Below are 20,341 nucleotides of genomic sequence, written 5' to 3' on the forward strand. Positions count from 1 at the left end.
ATGCCCTCCGAGGACCTCAATCGCTCACCCAAAAATACCCCTCCTTCAACATTTACTCCAACCACAGTGCGGGTGGGTACTTCCTCTTTACCCCCCTTTATAACCTATTTTTCTCCACCCCTCCTTTTCAAATTCTACTTATCCCAAACTTTCCCCAAAACTCTGCCTAACCTTCCCTCCCGTTTTTTAGCCCTAATTTTCCTGGCTTCCTCTAGCCCCTAGTCATGTTGGCCTTTAGCTGACCTTCCTTCCTCGCAAGCTACAGGCCTCTCTGTATCTTCACTCGCCTTTTTTTCAGGTAAACCTGTATGTAGAGTAAATGGTTTAAATAATACAGATAAGGAAGAAGGCAAAATAAATCTTAATAAAAAATCAGAATGTAATACAGACCAATCTTAAAATGAATCTATGCCGGGGCAATAGATATATCCTATTATCCTATTAAGCAGTAAAAGAGATTTGCAACAAGCTTGCACCCACCTCTGTAGATGCAGGCAATGTGATGTAATTCAACATAAGCCTCAATGTAATCTAAGTAGATTTCTCATCATCTCAGTTACCCCTCCTGAAGCTAACATTAGAGATTAGAAGATGCCGAGTTACTGCTTGGAGAGATAGGCAGTAGAAGCAACAACTTTAGTGTTTGTTCTGGTAAAAATTGAAGATGAAATGCTCCGCAATGCATGGGGCTACAAAGGTAAGGTATGGCTTGTTTTTAAACGTATTTACTTCTTAAGATGCGAAAACTTGTATATTTACAGACTGGTCTCATGTTTGGTGTAATTGTAATGAAATGGCTTTTAAACAATTTATCAGGTTTTCATACGGTGAAGTAAATACTCAGAAACAGATCAATATCTGGTAACTACAATTAGATATGTGGAAAATGAAATCTGTATTGATTGTTATAGGTTACTGTTTGGTGCATTACTATAAGGCTACATTGATTAAATCTTTACTAGAAGCCCTAAACTATCATTATCATTGTGACACATGCTGAATGTATCATACTTTGTAAAGGAAAAACGGTAGGCTGTCGTCACCTTAGTTCATGTAGTCCTCAACGTTTTTTTCTCTTTTACCTGAAGATAATGTAACAGTTTTAGAAAAAGAAAACTGTTCATTACAATTATCCTCTGTTTGGCATATTGTTCCCATGATTCTGGGGATTGTGTAGGGTTGGGTAGCGATGCCCTTTCACCTGCCAGCACTGAAAACGTTTTTCCCAACTGTCTTGATTAAACATGATTAGCAGTTTTTTGTGTTGTAATATGCTCATCTCTTCTTTTTTATTATTTCAATCAGTTAGAAAACTGTGTTCAACCAACTCTATAGGCAGCTTTAGGCTATTGTCACTGTTTTCTTTGAAGGGTATACCTGGCCCAGCTGTTCAAAGATATTTTATTATTCATAGAAAAAAAAACAGGAACACATATGACAACTCTTCTCAGTCAGTGCTGATCTGGATTCCCTGTTGACTTTTCCAGGTGGCGGTGTTTGATATTAACGCGAATAAAGATCTTGGAGAGATCCTGCTTATTCGCCTTTCAATGGAGCGCTACTTATGTTTTCCTTTGGACGAATGGTTCTGCCAATATGTCCATGTGACCAGCCCCAGTGGTCAGATCTACCAGTTCCCATTCTATCAATGGATATCAAATGTTATGACTGTGGAGATCCCTGAAGGGAAGGGTAAGAAGTAGCTTTTAATGTACTGAAATGTACAATTTATTATTTTAATTATATAAATGAATACCACTGTGCAGCACTAAATACCAATACTAATATTCCTTCTAACCCTCATAAACAAAAACCAAAATGTTATTTTTTAACAAATTTGAGCTTTATTTTTTTTTTTTTTTTGTGAAAATAGATTTGTTTTTCTGTTAGTTTCATTTTTAGTTAGCATTAGGACTTCTCATGAACATGTATTTGTTTTCTGAGGGCATGCAATTGACAATGTATCCTTGCACCCTCCATACCCCCATAATATGAATCCTCAGAAGAACATCAGCTAATACATTTCTGCATATTCCTGGGCATCATAGTGGGAGCAACTAGCTGTGTGAGATGGCAGGAGTTGGATCTAGTACCTGATTTTCTTAAGGAATTTTCCATTTTAATGAATTTATGGTAGAATTAATCTGAAATATGTTCTGTTTCAGGTGTTATATTAACTGTGAATACTCCTTCTGCCCTCAAGCACCAAAGAAAAATAGAACTGGAGAAGAACAGAGAAATCTACAAGTGTGTAATAAGTATAGGCATGCTTTCTTTCTGTGTCGTGCGAGGAGGCTTTGTTCCATATGGGGTAATATTTGGACTGTAAATTGTCAGAAAAAAGGTTTTATCTGTATTTTTATGAACATTGAAGACTGGTAGGACAGCCACTGTACACATTTGCTTCATTTGAAAATGCCAGTGTCTCTAACTTTTAGAAACATGTTTGTCAAATTGTTGCAGCAATTTCCATCAGCGATAACAATCACAAGTACAGGATGTGGAACAAATCTTGACAGTCACACATGCAACAATTTGACAATATTGTGTGTTTTAACTCCTGTCTTGGGGATCTGGGGATGAGGCTCTGTCCCCCACAAATCTCTCCCTTCTAGCTTTGAAAACACATTTTTTACCTAAACTTTAACTATAATTTTACAAATCTAAAAACAAAATGCATGTTCCCACAGGTCACCCTGGCCCCTATCCCCTTCATATTATCAGCAATTTTGGTGACAATACTGTGTTTGGGTGCATTGAAATCAAGCTGATGGTTGGCTTTAAAAATAAGTCAGTAGCCATAGACTTTGATACATTTGGTTGCATTTTCATTTAAACATATTGTTTTCCTAAATACGTTACCAAAAATACATATTTCAATATCTTCCATCCATGTTTGTACTCTCCTGACTTCAGAATGAGTTACATATATTATTTATACCTCTCCTGGACTTAGACCATTTTTTTAACGTTTTTTATACCTTTGGTACATATTTTAAGGTGCTATGATGTTTAGCAGGGAGACAAATAATGGTTCTGTTTTTGTGGCCTCACACAGTAATGGTAAATGTTGCTTAATAGGATAGTTGATAGGGGATGTGTAATACCCTTTCCCTTTTTTTGTAGGTGGAAGGTTTATGCAGAAGGTGTCCCTAATTGCCTTGATTTAGCCATTGATAAAATAGAGAATCTGCCCCCTAATGACCAGTTTTCATTGCTGAAAGAGAGCAATTTTGGATACACCACATTGTCCAGGTATGTATTAGGCATTTGCTGTATACAAATGTCACAGGAATGCATTTAAATGTCTGTGTTTTGACCTAATCAAAATGGTTGTGCCTCTTGAATCTGGAGGATAAATAAAGAAACCCCGGAAAAAACATTTGTGTGTCCCTATTGGTGGGTAACTTGAGTGTAAATGCATACATTTAAACAATATCAGACCAATGACACAGGTAATACAACTGTCAGTGTCCTTTCCATTCCACACAGTGTTATTTTTCTTAACGTTCCTGCACATGAAATGGCATCATACAAGATTTTGCATGATTGGGTGTGCAATACTTAGGTAATATATTTGTTTATGCATTGATGGTAGGTAGTGTTGATGTTCGAATTCGGGTTGTCCCTATATTCGACCCGAATATGGCTGTTCGAATTCGGGTAGATCCGAACCAAATTTTGCTGCATTCGACAGCAAAAATTGGAAGGAAAAAAAAAAAAAAAATAATTCGTATCTGTTTTTTATTTTAAACTTGTTTTTTTTTTAATTTTTACAGGTTATCCGACAATGACATTATGAATCATAATGTCATTGTGGGATTCCTGGACCGTGGGAACTGTGCAGTCACAGCTAATTGAAAGCAGATGCCTTCAATTAGCTGTAACCGCAGGCAATAGGAGGGCAATAGAGGTTGAATGGAGATACTATCTCCATTCATACCTCTACTGCTCTGTGATTTACTGAGAAATAGGAAACCCTGATGACAGCTCAAGCATCATCAGGGTTTCCCTTTCCTCAGCCAATCACAGAGCAGTAGAGGTATGAATGGAGATAGTATCTCCATTCAACCTCTATTGCCCTCGTATTGCCTCCAGGATCAGGGGAGCAGAGCTGTCAGCATATTAAAGCTCCGCTGATTGCTCTGCTCCCTGAGTTGCTGAGGAAGGGGAAATCCTGATGATGCCTTTGCTGTCATCAGGGTTTCCCTTTCCTCAGGGAGCAGAGCAATCAGCGGAGCTTTACTATGCTGACAGCTCTGCTCTCTTGTTACAACATGTACACAATTGTGCACAATATGATTGTTCAAGTATAATCGTGCATAATCGTTGATCGGTCGTAATCGTTCATTTTCTAACAATAATTATTGGAAGTGTGTACCTAGCTTTAGCCTAAAATTGATTTGACAGGTGCTCTTTAATCTTCATGTGAAGTACAGGGGTATGTAATAGTGTTATGAATCTCTTTACAATGTATCTTTTTATGTATCCTTTTATAATGTATCTTTTTACATCTGTTTGGAGGCTGTAGAACAGGGGTCCTCAAATTACGGCCCGCGGGACGAATACGGCCCGCTGAGGTTGTCCATCCGGCCCGCCGGCTGCCGGCCGCCGAGGCTGCTTCTCCTGCCTGAGCTCTGGCTGCCTGCGATCTGCACTCCAGGGAACCCGGTCACGTGACACCACTGTTGCCGGGGTAACGCTGGAGCTGTCGGGCGGAAGCCATCAGGCAGAGAAGGTATGAGCAGAGACTCACTGCTGCCTTCATCCACTGGCTGGTTCTCACTGCAGCACAAATGTACATGATCAATGTACGTTTGTAAATAGTATAAACATACTATGCACATTGATCATGTACACATGTGCTGCAGTGTGATCCAGCTGATGTATTAAGGCAGCAGTGAGTGACAGGTAGCAGACACTGACAGTTTTTTTAGCAGCCCTTTTTTAATTAATAAAAAGTGTGGGGTAGTGTTGGGTGTAGGGTAGGGTGTATAAAAAGAAGCAAATTAATGAATTGCTTGAGATTATTCATTTGCATGGAAAATGCAAGATAAATTTGCATTTTCAATACACACAGTGAAAATTCAAATTTATCTGTGCATTTTCCATGCAAAGGAATAATCTCAAGCAATTTTAAAGCCAAAGTAAACGCCACTTTTTTTTTTAATGATCGGCAAGTGTGCTGTGCATTCTTGCCGATCATTAAAAGAAAAAAAAGTTAAGTGACTTACCCCATCCTAGCGAAGTGCAGCGGTGACTGGTCCAGGACAATTAATGGACAAACCTCTGCTGATTCAGTTCAGTACAATAAATATGTTTTGTGCAGTGTGCATAAGAATCTTCTCCTGTTTTTTTTCAAACTATAGTACGGCCCCCCGACAGTCTAAGGGACCGTGAACCGGCCCCCTGTTTAAAAATTTTGAGGACCCCTGCTGTAGAAGCTCTACACAGTGCTGAAACAAACCCGAATTTTTCTCCCATTGACTTTAATGGTGTTCGAATTCGATGTTCCATCATCCGAATTTTTTTGCTATATTCGGCCGAATAGCTGCCGAATCGAATAGTGAGCTATTCGACCAACACTAATGGTAGGTACAATTTATTTCCTTTGCTTTCAGTGAGTTTGAAATTACTCTGAAAGGATTCACATCCAACACAGAGTCATGGCATAAGCTTGAAGACATTAGAATGGTGTCCTCCCTACGAAGAACACACAATTCAGGTGAGTAAAATTCATGTTCATTCATTGTTTCTTTTTTTTTTGGTTCCCGTATTAAGAACAAGCTCATTATGCCTAATTAGTGTATGATGTCTCTTCACACACTTCCCAACACTGTTTACTGACCTTTAGATGTCATACAGCAGTTGTCATTGGAATGTGCAAGTTGTGAACCCTAAAAAATACTACTCCAGGAGTTAAAATATTTTGGACAGATTCAGACGTAAAAAAAAAGTCTGGTTGAAAAAAAAAAATTGTCACAACTTAATGCAATGCTTTGAGTTCAACATTAAATACCTGGTAGAATCAATAACACAGTGTGGTAAAATGCATATGCATATGGAAAATAATTTATGTTTAAACAAGTTTATAGAGATACCTGCTGTTTCTGAATTTTTGCTATATTATTAAATCAGCACATTTATTATAGTTATCTCTTTTCAGATATTGTGAGGGAGATATGGAAGGAGGATTCTTTTTTTGGCAGCCAATATTTGAATGGAATCAACCCCACACTGATCAGGAAATGTTTCAAGATCCCAGAGAACTTTCCAGTTAATGAGCACACAGTGGCTCCATCTCTGGGTCCTTCAACAAACTTAAACAAAGAACTTCAGGTTATTTTTTCCTAGGTGTAATGCTAACCCTAACACATGCATTATTCTAACTTGATGGTTTGGTCTTGGGAGAGGGAAGTTGTATTTTTGTTTTTGTCTAACTAGATTTAAAGATACTTAATCTTAAAAACTTTAGAAGCTAAAACAAAATTTCCCATAACTGTTTTCCTCCAGGATGGAAATATTTACCTGGCAGACTATGAAATTCTCAAAAACATTTCTTCAACTAACATCATAAATGGAAAGCCTCAATACATTTCTGCTCCTTTATGTCTACTGTGGAAAAATCATCAGGATCAGCTTGTACCAATTGCTATCCAGGTACTTTTAGAATTTCCTATTTCTAATAATTTCTAAAAAAATAACTTGCTGAATCATGTTAAGTTGATCTAGTTAATCTTACTTGGTGAAAATTGTAAAGATTAATTCAAGAATTACCATTTTAGGTCAGTGTTTAATTCATATGGTGTTTATAATGTTACTTTTGATACAAGTTTAGATGCCTGCATTTTAACAAATTTACAAAAATGCTTGTTTTAACATTGTCTAGAACAATGTCCAGGGACATTTTGAGAGATAGCATTCAGATTAAACAGGTTGCGTATACAGTGTAGATGGCCACCTATGTACAAATTGTCTTGCTTTTACAGTAAACCTGACCTATTGTTGTATAAATATTTTGATCACAATATTAAATTATCATCATCAAACAGTTGCAGTAAAATCTTGCTTTTTTTTATATTTATTTTAGATATAGCTTGACTGTCATTCAGTGATGGGTACATTTTATACCTCACTATTAAAATTCCAATTATGAAAATAAGTGTGGACTTGAGATTTGTCTGATAACACTCCAATAGCCATTCTACATCCTGAGTCTGCTTGGCTTTAGTTGTGGTTGTTGTTACTGGTAGTTCAAATATGTTTATTTTGTCCTACAGATAATTGCTTAATTTGATATTCTGCTGCAGCCATTAATACAGAATTGTTTCATTGAAAAAAAATCTTTGTTACAGCCACAAATATCAACCTGGTACATAAAAGTATATGATCGATAATTTGTGTCTTTTCTGTATTCCAGTTATCTCAGACCCCTGGAGATGATGTTCCAGTCTTTCTGCCCACCGACTCTGAAAATGATTGGTTACTGGCCAAGATCTGGGTGCGTAATGCTGAATTCCAGGTACATGAAGTTGATGCTCACTTTCTCCGCACCCATCTTTTAGCTGAAGTCTTCTCCATTGCAACTTTAAGGCAACTTCCCATGGGGCACCCAGTGTATAAGGTGAGTAAAAACTCTCAAATGGATTGTTTCTGAGAACTGTAAGTTTTGCTGTACATTATAAGCACTACAATAAAATTCCCACTGTTTTAATGTACTTTTATTTAGTTGTTTTACAACAGTCAGGTTCAACAGTCACACGCTATTGCACAAGTGCAACAAATGAAATTGTATATTAGCATACAAGCTTGAAAATGTAATGGGAATTTTAATATTGTTAACTGGTCAGTAAAATGATATCTGGTAGTTTATGATCTTATGCTCAAAATAAAAATGATTATTCAGCCCTAAGCAATACGATTGACTAATTGGCTCATTTTGGATAATAAAATAAAGTTACCCAGAACAAGAAATTGATCAAATAGTTGTAAGAGTTGACATACTCAACACTGCATGTTTTTGCAGGTTGCTCTTTTTGTCAAAAACATGAATGTCTTTTATTGTTGGCTGTAAAGAAACAAACATTTATGCATCTATAATGCCTAACTACTTCACTATTTTAATTTCCTGATGAAAATTATGTTCTTGCTTATAGCCCTTCTCAGCTAACACTGTGTTGAAAGTATTTTTTTTAAGCTTTACTGCCAGGCGTTGTGTGATCTGCCATGCTAAATTATGGAAATGCATTTATGCTTTGCTTGGATAAACTAGTGGAGTCTGCTAACAGGAATTCATATGTTCTATTTTTAAATGTTTCATTTTTATATGTATGTCAATAATCCTGTACTAAATATTCAAGGTTTTTGATTGCTATTTTTTCAGTTTCAGTTTTTTAGTTAAAAAATGCAAAATATTGTATTTTTTTTTAAGTGCAACACTTAAAGGCGTGTCTAAAGCCTTTTGCACCCATTGTCTTCAGACATGAATTGTGGATTTGGTTACTTGTTAAATGCTAAAACTGATAAATGTTAATTTTCAGGTAGTAAAATTTTGATTATTTGCTATGATGAATATACCATTCCTAGAAATATAGTTTTTTATAAAAAAATGTTACAAACTCATTATAACTATAATGGATTCTATTGTAAATACTGAGAGCTGATTAGCAGAAGCCCTCTAACCCTTTCTACCTCATTTCTTTTATTTGACACTCTCATAACATTACTCAACTCATTGTTTCGCTATGTTGCTAAGAATACATTTGTCTAAATCCAATGCATACTCATAAATTCTGACTTTAAAATCATTCTTTTTTTAACTTCCTGTAACTTAGCTCATATATTCATCTAATCTGGTTTACTTTAATAAAGATATTTATTAATAATATAAAAAAAATAAAATCTTCCACTTTTGATTAAAATTCATTTTTTTCTCCAAGCTGATAATTCCACATCTTCGCTACACATTGGGAATAAACATCCTTGCTAGAAAGCAGCTTGTTGGACCCAAAGGCTACTTTGATCAGGTAACAGCTGAGATTTCTATTGCTTGTTTAGTCACTGATATAGTAAAACATAACATTGGAGCTGATTTACTAAAGGAATTTAGGCTGGTTACTTACCAAGGTGATGCGGTGAAAATTCTACTTTGCAGAATACCCAGTCACATATAACGAAAAAAAACAGGATTTTCTTTGCACACAATGGGCCTGATTTATCAAAGTTTACCAGGACTGGAGAAGATAAACTATAATGCGTGAACCTGATAGATCCATCAAACCTGAAATAAATTGAAAAACCTGGTTTAGGATTAAAAACATTTGTCAAATAATAGAAAATACGTTTAAGACATTGTTTCTAGGTTTGCTGGGTCACCCAGGTTTAGCCATCATAGTCATCCATAGTCATCTTTTCCAGTCCTCGTGACTTTTGATAAATCAGGCCCAATGGTGTGCTAGATGGTAGAAATAGCAGGGTCTAATCTTATTCATGAAGCTAAATAAAATATTCCTTCCAGAGGGATAATTTACTTTGCTATGTGAAAAGTCAATATTCCTCTACTAAATCAACACCCTGGATTGTAATCAATGAAAAGGACTTGACTGCCGATTTTGATTTACTGGACACAATAACAAGTATTTAGTACATTTGTGCAATACAGACAAATAAGGGATTTCTAAAAAAATAACTCCACCAGCTTTATATCTATGACATAAGGGGAGGAGTTGTTCAGTCCACAAAAGAGAACTGGGAAGATTTGATACTTGAAACTACTGGCTTGTAAAGTATCTGTATTTTGGCACTGCCCTAGACATATGTGCACAATTCTTTGTTCACTTACCACATTCGCCAACTCACAACTGCCAAAATTTTTGGAAAAAAGCAAAATGTTAAGACTGTATGTGTTTTGTTTACCTTACTGCTCTAGGAAACACTAGATGACCTGTACTTTCTCTATCCCATATCCAGGCTGTGGTGGTTGGTAATGGAGGAATCCCAATACTACTGAAGAAAGCCATGGAAAGGGTGACCTATAGCAGCCTTTGTCTACCTGATAACATTAAAAGCAGAAACATGGAGTCCATCCCCAATTATCTGTACAGGGATGATGGCATGAAGATCTGGTCTGCTGTGGAGAGGTAGAGATCCTCTAGATTTGTAGCAAAATATTAAAATAAATAGCTTTAAAGGTCACATCCTCCAATTCTGATTTTTTTTTCAATTTAGCTTTGTTTATAACATTGTGAACCATTACTACACAAGTGATAGGATGGTCAGTGAGGACCCTGAACTTCAGGCATGGGCAGCGGAGATCTTCAAGGAAGGATTCCTGCAAAATAAATCTTCAGGTATAGTTTTCCTTTGTCTGTAAAAATCTTAGGAGTGAAATAAGGAAATCTGCATAGGGTTGGTTTCGAAAGTGTTTTGCTTACCTTGTTTACTGAACTTTGAGGGGAATTCTATGAAAGACTGTGGATGGCATTTTTTATATTCAAATGTATCTTCTATCTATTCTTAGGGCTAATAAATAAAGCAATTGTTATACAAAAAGCATGGAAAGCAGGTTACTGGCATGGAGGTCATATACTAATGCCAAAATTAAAAAAGTAAATTCTTTAAAAGAAGAAAATCTCTCCTTACACAAGATTGTCAGCAATTTAAGAAAAAGAGGGTTTGGTTTTATATTCTTTACATTATTTGGCTCTTGTGAATCAGGGGACCAGGTAAAAGCTTTATATTTTACTCCATATTTCTTGTAGTGGACCTAAAAACTTTTTTGCCAAAAAATTCATGAATCATCATAACCATGAACCAAGAAATGCAGATTTGTACTGCTTTGGAAAATAGGGGTCGTGTAAACTGGAAAGTAGAAACTTGGTGTTTTTCTTCTTCCAAGCAAGGGATGTTATTTTCTGGTCTCTTGTTTTCCCAACTACTTGCCATCACTTTATAAAAAAAAAAATATATATATAATACATAACTTGACTTTGTACAGACAGTGTACAAAGCTAGTAGCCACACAATTTACATGTTGTCTTACCCACATCTGCCAAGGACAGACACCAACAAGAAGTTGTTGAGAAGTTGCCCATTGTTATTCATAAAAGCATAATTACTTTGTTAATGTCTGTTTACAACATTATTACTTTCTTATTGGTTGTTTACCATAACAGCAACATACCAATATAAACTTTAGTTTGTGAGCCCATTACCATAGACGCTAACGAAGCCTTAGACATCAGTCCTACATATTTTTATGAAGAGTCATTGAAAGCCTTTTTTTCTTGGAAGACTTGTCCCCAAACTCAGGATTTTCAGTTCTGCTGTCTAAATGTGGCACCACGGGCTAATTGAAAAGGAGTATCCATATACACCTTACACAAGTGCCAATGATCTATTTTTTGGTTGCCAAGAAAGCTATTTTTACTATTCACTTAGTCATAGTCAATAGTGTTTGAATTTGGGATTTTAAGAATCCAGCATTCTATAATTCTATAATAATTATTTAATTCCACTAACAGTTTTGTTGTATGCAAAAGAACATGTTTTAGGGGGGAGGTTGCTAAATTAAAAAAATGCTTTGGTAAAACATTTTTGTTACAGGAGTCCCATCTTGCTTAGAGTCCAAGGCTTTCCTGATTAAATTTCTGACTATGCTGATCTTCACATGTTCTGCTCAGCATTCAGCTGTCAATAATGGGCAGGTAAGTGTCATGATACCAATAATTGCAACATTCCAGGTATAGGAAATTCAGACACCTAACCAGCTAACAGATTAGTTGACACCCCCTCATCCCATAGCACACAAGTATAGTGCCAAGGATAACATTTACTAGCTATTTTTCTATTTCATGTTAGCCCTGCCTCTTATGCCATGTTCTTTGGTTTATGAATAACTTCATATTCTTACCATTGTGCTTCTGTCATGTGTAAATATTTGTCTGCTCATTGAAAATATAATTTGTCCTTTCTAGTTGCAACACTGGATAAAGAATAGGTGAAATTACCATGAGTTAGTCATATAAAGATCTAAACTAGACTTTTTGTTTTCATTGTTTTTACCTAGTGATAGCTTGTGCTTTCTGGATTTAGTAAATATATTATGGGCCTGTTAACCTGGCAATAATATAAATAAAGTAGAATATAAAAAAGTCGATGAAGCATTTCTTAGAAGGCTGTGGGCTGCTCCTTGTGTGCATGCCTGGGATCAAATATGCATCATCAGGGGCTTTCATTCCTATACTGTTAAAAAAAGTTCTCAATCTCACACTTGTGGAGTGAGATCAGTACTTTTTTTTTACATTTACGGAAAGACATGTTACCTGATCTCGCACCTGTGTAGTGCAAGTTTGGGTGACTTAAAAAAAATGGTGTCACTGAACGCAACTGTAAACGCTGGAAAGAAGGCCGGAAGTGGGGCCAACGTGGGACTCACTGAGCTCGGTTTGTGGATGAATCAAGATTTTACAGGTAAAGGTGAGTGAAATTTTTTTCTGCTTTAAATAAGGTAACTTGCACTGGCAATAACATGGGGGTGCTATGTGTTACCTTTTATAAAGGACAGTCTTGCTTTCAAATTCATTCTCTAGCTTTAGTAGTCAGGTACAAAAAAGCACTCAGAGCACCAGAGTACTTTATCTCAACTTAAGATGCTTGTTCCTGGTCAGAATAATTATTTAGGCTACGAGTTCAAGACAGCCAGACAACTACTTTTAGATGGAATTGGCAGCAATGCCAACCTTTGCTGGCTGCTACTGTTTCTCAAAACGTGTCACTGGACTATATGGTACTTTAAACAATTGCTTGATAAAACTTTTCATAATAAAGAACATAATAAAATCTATTAAAAAACAAAACTCCCTTCCTCCAACAACCTCTTCCTGTTAGGCAGCTAACAAAAAATGCAAAGAAAGAACTGAAAATACATAGAGAAGATTTATTTTTCATTACATATTTGAGCATCTATTTTGTTTTTTTGGCAGTTTGACTACTTTTCTTGCATGCTCAATGGTCCCACCTCCATGAACAGTCCCCCACCCAAAGCCTAATGTGTCACTACAATGGATGCTATTCTGAAGGCATTACCAGATGTGAACACTACAGCTATTGGCATAATCGCTGTGTGGGCGATCAGCAAGGAGACCTTGGATAGGGTGAGTACCACAGTAAACAGCAAAACACACATCATATGGGACTTGGAACTTTATAATATGCCATAAAAACTTATTTGCTTTTGAGTACATGCAATGTCTACAGATTGAAATACTTATTATTTAAGCAGCTGCATTGTACTGAAAAGGTCTCTATTTTTACAGAGACGTCTAGGAGACTACCCTGATGTACGATTTACAGAAAAAACAATACAGAATTTCATTAAAGTATTCCAAGATAGACTGGCTGGGATCTCTACATTCATCCAGGAGAGAAACAGGACCATGCACCTGCCATACTACTACTTGGATCCAAGTGTGATAGAGAACAGTGTCTCCGTCTAATGCTCATACTGGTGATCTCCTGTCTGACTCTGTTTATGTTTCTTCTTAATTGCTTGCTCTGGAATTAGTACAGATCCTGACAAATTGGCAATAGTGTTTCCTTTATCCACCTGTGCTGGGATTATTTAGTCCAGTTTCTCCCAATGTGGCCTATCCAAAAAGAAGAGTTTATTGCTTTTATGAGAAATAAAAACATTGACTACATGTACAGTACATAAACATGAACATTTTTTGCCAACCAAAATATGAAATATTGCTATAAAGTCTCTCTCTCCCACTCTCTTTCAGAATATGCATAATGGTTAGGTTTCGAATCTTTTATTTTGTGGATCCAGGGGCTTGCATTAATAATACTCTCACCACCATTACCAAGAACGTAGGTTTGAGCATTGAAGTTCACTGAAAAGCCTGCTTAGAAAACATGTCTTTTAACTACTGAATCCCAAGTGTCTCAGAATAATTATAGGACCCTTTAGCACACTCTTTTATGTTTTTTTTTTCGCTTCAGTTCTGGGTCCCCTTACGTCATTTTGTTACAGAATCAGTGAGGGTCATTTATTGGGCTCCCAACAGTAACAATGAAAATTGGCTTTGCTCAAAGTGTCAATTTATTTCAAGCTGACACGACTTTAAAAATTTGTGATCAGACAGGTCATTATTGCAGATAGGGACAGGTGATGTACCTTCTGCAATTAACATTTTTTCCTGCCTGTTTGCTCTGTGGAAATGTTGGCAGTCCTGTCTTCCCCTATGTTTGAATGGATAAAATACATGTCTGCATAGGTATTTTAGCCTCAGCAGTAATACTGGCCGGTGCTGTGACTTTGCACCAGCTACCTTGCTACTCTGCAATGGGTTTCATTGATATTCCTGATCTGACCTGTGCCAGGACCCTGACTATGGTTGCCTGATGCCTGCCTTGACCATTTTGCTGGGACCTAGACTACACTGTTCTGTCACCTATCTCCCCACCGAGGCTTCTCTGTCTTTCCACCTCATGTGGGGAGGCCACAAAAGCCATGACCTGGTAACAGCCAGCAGCAAATTGCCAGCAGCCTCTAGGCTACTGGCTCATCACCCCTTGCGTGGTGCCCTAGTCAAGACCTTGTGTCACTTAATCTCTGTGCCTTAGGTGTTCCCACACTACCTGCGTGTCGAGACCCTGACAGAAAGTCACAGCCATTATATTGGCTTCTGGTTACAGTCTAAGGAACTGTGCAAGCAGATTGCTGAACTCAAAATTTCTCTACAATAATTTCAGAGAGAGTACTCCAATTAGAAATCTACCTCCAAAGTTTTTCTGACTTTTTCCACTAGCCCAGCCATTACTCACAGGAACGATATTTCCAGCCATCTTTGCAGTATGAACTAGCTTGAGTGGGTTTTCCAGACTCCCATAATGAATTTTAATTAGGCTAGGAACTCAAACTGACAGAAGAGTATGAGAGCACAAGTTTCTCTTTTAATTCTCCAGCTCCTCTTAGGCTATCAATCTCTTCACCCACTCCACTTCCTGTCATTATGGATTGCCCAGAACCTATGCAGTTAGGTCTCGCCATACCCTCAATGTCCACAAAGCAGCACCAGAGGTGGTTTCAGGCCAATTTCTGCCTAATTATAGATCCTCTGGTCATCTGTTACATAATTGCCTAATAGGCCTGCAATTCTTTAACCCCCAGCTACACTGATTCCTTCATCCTCAGCTCACATTTCTCTCTTTTTGCTCCTCCAGTAAACCAGTAGAATCTTTAAAGTACGGGCAATCATTGATTCTGGGGCCTGCACCTGTTTTCATCCTTTCACAACAAGAAACTGCCTACCATCAAGTCTGGACCTGTCACTTTGGAAACAATTGCCCTCCTCGCAACCATTTAAATTGGCCATCAGGAGTTTTACATTTTCAGTTTGATACCCTTTTCACTTTCTAATATTTTGGGTATGCCATGAATGCAGGTCTATAATCCCTTGGCTAACTGGTCCACTTGGGAAGTAGAATTTCTTCAAGTTTTTGCAAGCTATTCTGTTTACCTCGCCTCCACAAGCTATTGTGCCTAGATACCGAGAATTAAGGGCTCATTCCACTTGTTTACCATGACTATCCGGATGTTTTTGACGAGGAGGCTAATGCTCTATGGCCTTATCATATTTATGATTTTGCAATGGAACTTCTGCCTGGTCGTGACTTATTACAGCTCGCCAAGGCTCGAGAATATATATATTTTAATCAGGGATCCTGGGTGACCCAGTAAGTCTCGAATGGATTTCATTAAAGTCATTTACATTTTAGTTAGCATATGTTTTCAATCCTGCACCAAATCCATTCCAGGTTTGCTGGATCACCCATGTTCACTCATGAAAGTGCATCTTCCCCAGCCTTGGAGAGCATTAACCCCCCTAGCGGTATTCCCGAGTGTGACTCGGTGGGGAGGATTTTATCTGCAAAAAGCAGTATTCCCGAGTCACACTCGCAGTTGCTTTTAACTAAAAAAACCCACCTACCTTGTTCCATCGCTGTCTCCCGTCATTCTGCTGGTCCCCGCAGGTCCTGGGGACACGTCCTTCCTCCTCCCTCTCCAGTCACAAAGTGCAGAGGCGAGATCTACGGGGTACATGCGTCAGTGTCGGCGGGAAATTCAAATCATTTTGTATTGGATTCAATACAAAATAGCTGTATTGAGTCCAATACAAAGAAATATTCATATATATATAAAATTATATATATATATATATATATAAATACACTACTATACAGTTACATTACATGTTTAAAAAAATTATTTTTTTAAAACAGATTTTTGTGTTTTGTTTTTTAAAGTTCAATATTGAATTTATTATCAGTGAGTTAGGCCTAAGAATAATAGCCTACAATGAAAAATAAATTTCCATGCAAAAAATTGTTCCGCTTTGTGCATGGAAATTTGTACGGAATTAGAGCGCTAGGGAGGTTAATAAATCAGGCTCAGTGTGTGATCAGCATGCAAAAGTTGTAATAGACCATCCTGCACTTAGAATCCCATAGCACCTGCATGTATTGCCAAGGCTTTATTTATCCCCCTAGGTTACATTTAGATATCATAATAAATCTGCTAAAGAGTATGTTTAGACTTCTTTACTTTTGTCATATGAACACCCAACCACCAGTCATCTGCTAAGTCATACACAGAAGTTAATTATTGACAACAAACTCCTTATTCAAGTCATTTGACATGAAGGTAATTTAATTTACCTTGCAATACCAGTTCATGGCTACACTAACAATTTAAATATGAACCCTAGACAGATAATAACACATACATGTATTTGTAAAAGCGTTTACTCCCTGAACTTGGACTAGTATGAGGCTCTTGTAGTCCATCTACAGCAGTACTGGAATGTAAAAAGAAAAGGCAGAGCAAGTATCCAATCAGTTCATGTCCTGACAAGAAGCGTGCTGGTAGAAGGAGAAAACAAAGTGACAGAGATAAGCTTATCATTGTCCTGCTTCTTCTGTCCAGTTACAGGCCTGAAAGGAGACAACACTACTTAATTTCAGAGCAGTGGATTGTTGGAGACCTCTAGCAGTATTAATTAGGAAAAGCAGCATTTTAAAAGAAAAAGTGATGTGCAATAGCAGGATGGTATTAACACAATTTGCCATGCACTACAGTGGCTCCACAATTATATGGCTCAGAAACAATTTGACAAAGTCAGAATAGGAAAAAAGATCAGTGGATGAATATGATTGCCAGTCACCTAGGAGTCTATTTATAAAGCAGTAAATTGAACATTCACTGAAACATTCTCTGGTGGAGAAACTTCCAGGTCCATGTGTTTTCAATGGCAGTCATCGATTCTCCACGGGGGAATGTTTTAGTGGACATAGGATTCACTGCTTTATAAATAGACCAGAAAGAGGTAATCAGTTGAAGCTCTGATATCTCATATTTCTCTCAGTGTTACCATGTTCAGCAACAAAAGCAATAATAGAATTACAGAATACAAAGTAGTCTGTCTAGTCTTCTTGTAAAAATGTTTGTGTTTACTATTTATAAAATAATAATAAAGTAAAATGAAATGAGTAGTGTAATATTTAACACACATAAGCACTGGGTAAAGACAAGGTAATGCTTGAGAAATTTAAATATTCTTTCCAATATAGGTTTTTTAGGCTGTTTTTTGGGTATGTTTTTTAATTGTATAACGCAAGAGGCAGACAAATTTGCTCATTACATAATCGTGTATATATGAGTTGTGTTTGACATGTATGACGGCATGCAGAAACGTAATTGTTAATTGATGTTTTATGTGATCACACCCCTCCACCCATCAAGAACCCCTCAATATATATTTATGCTTATGTTTACTGAGCACATTATCCTTTCTCCAGTGCTAAGCTGGTAAGTGGACAGATTTGGTCTGTGGTTTTCTTTTAGCTTCTGATTAATGTCAATTTATTGTATATCATGATATTTATGCACCTTTTACCAACAATGCTGGCACAGCTTAGAGAGTGGTTGCTTTGTAAGGACATTTATTTAAAACAAACAAGGGTTTCTTTCTTAAAATTGTTTTAATTATCAAATATATTTAAAAATATACATACTTCACAAGGCACACTAAATTTTTTTTTAATATATTTGATAATAAAGCAATTTTAAGAAAGAATTTTTCTCTATATGTTGTAGAAATGAATATATTGGCCTTCAAAGTCCCAATAATTGGTGGTTTTGAACCCTTGTTTGTATGCAATGTGTAATTTGGGATGTGGCCAGGCCTATATTTGTATTGTCTAAAGTACATTTATTTAGTTGGTTGGCTTGTACTAAAACTATGTTTGTGCTGAATGGTATCCATGGGTAAAACTGCTACTATGGGTAATGATGAAGCACTGGCCGACACAGGTAGTGAAAACAAAAATGCTGACTAGCCTATAAATCACAATATTTGGTTGTACACTTGTACATAAAGCTGGTTTCTGGGCTGAAATGCTACATCACATTCTAATTGATCTCTGCCATTACAGAAGTAAGTCTTAATGTTTTTTTTTTTACTCACCTAAAGAAATGCTCAGTTTACAGGCAGAGGGTTCTTTGTTAGGGTATTACTGTGTAATATGGGCAATTTCTATTTACTGTCCAATGATGGAGTCATCTCAGAACCATGAAGAGAAGTGTGAAGCAATGAAGGCAATCACAAACTGAGGTAAGTATTCCTTGCCTTGTAACCTTTCTCTTGTAAGAAAAAAAAATGGCTGAAATCCTAAAGGCATATTTGCATCATCCCAGATGGCTTTACCACAGAAGAGAACTTTGCATTCTAAACACAGCAGGAATTAATATTATATTGTCTGCAGTGTCCCACATTGTACAGACAGGAAAGTGTGACCGAAGGTGATCTAGACAAAATCATAGTTCTATATTCTTCCTTAGCATTCACCAAATGGTACACTGTTAGAATTGTTAGTCAGATGTTCATTTACCCAGGTAAACACATGTGGGTACACAGCCCTAGATATGTCATAAGTTTTTAATGAAAGCAGTGTTGTTTGCAATGAAAACTGCTGTTTTCTGTGTTTTTATATAATTATATTTCCACTAGCATCAACGCTTACCTTTCTGAGAAGACAAAAAGGGACATAATTTATCATAAAGTTAGTACACAAAGGACATATCCTTGACCCACTCACGGTTATGGTGCCTATGTAAACATTTTTTTCCATTACCTTATATTCTTTAATAATAACAAATGCAATTATTTTGACTTTGAACAAAATGTTTAGTGAGCATAATGCTTTAGGTAAGATGGAAAGAGGGACAAATGAATTTGGTTCTATACTAAACATTTCAGTTGGGGGTTATGGCGTCATATTCACATATTCAGTAGGGCTGTACAGAGAATATTTAACAATTTATATCATTTGTCTCCCCTGATACAGTTACCACTCCCTGTCTCTATCAGTCGCCTATATGTTCTATTAAAGTTCCACCTTAAGAAACATTGTAGTAATGCAAAAGAAAAACTACATGTGGCAGTGTCAACATTTCTTGCAGGTCAGGTCCCTAATTGGAAACTAAATTCATGTCTTTATTGGGACAAGTCCTACTGTGATGTCCGCTAAGCCAGCCTTGCACAAACTTTTTAACACTGAAGTCACCTTTAGGTCTTGGTAAACCAGTGTTAATAATTTCTATATCTACTGCTCACAATACAGCAGCAATAAAACAGTGTGAATAGTACATTAGGACATATGAAATAATGAATGTTTATATTCATATTTGACACTCTTAGTAGTTTTCTACAAATGAACTATTTTAAAAGGAATAAAATATGCAGACAGTGATGAGTTTTGTTAGTCGTCATTAAAGTGCCTTCTTATGTTGGTGGTCAGTGCAGTTCATTCTTATTCATTGGCTGTCAGTGAAGTTCAGTGAAATTTTGTCACAGTCAAAACATAAATGCCTCCTTCAAAGTAAAAATTATGACTTACCTGTCCTAAAATTTCTCACGCTATTCCAAATAAAAATGCATTTACATACTTTAAGTGTCCAGCAAAGTGTATTAAATAAAACTCTAAAAAGTATTACATACTTTTGTATTTAATAAAATTTTATCTGTGCATTGGGAGTTTAAAAAAATGTTGTGTTGATGAGTGTAATTATACTGAAATAGAATATTACCATTAGTAGGGACTAAGACAATACATGTTGAAACTTCATGGCATTCTTCTTTTTCTGCTCTGAAATATGGAAAATGTTCACCTTTCTTTTAGGAACAGAATACCCTGAAATTCAAAACTTCTATTAACTTTTTATTTTCCACCTCTACCCCTTGTAGAACTGGTTTCTGTAAGGTAATCTCCTTATGCC

The 20,341-nt window shown here is 36.6% G+C and overlaps 1 pseudogene; it reads left to right on the top strand.

Annotated features, from left to right (window-relative positions):
- LOC140330406 (hydroperoxide isomerase ALOXE3-like) lies at window positions 1-13,646 on the top strand (annotated as a pseudogene).
- The last annotated feature ends 6,695 nt before the right edge of the window (window positions 13,647-20,341 follow it).

The sequence above is a fragment of the Pyxicephalus adspersus genome, chromosome 1 (assembly GCF_032062135.1).
Source record: "Pyxicephalus adspersus chromosome 1, UCB_Pads_2.0, whole genome shotgun sequence".
Lineage (NCBI taxonomy): Eukaryota > Metazoa > Chordata > Amphibia > Anura > Pyxicephalidae > Pyxicephalus > Pyxicephalus adspersus.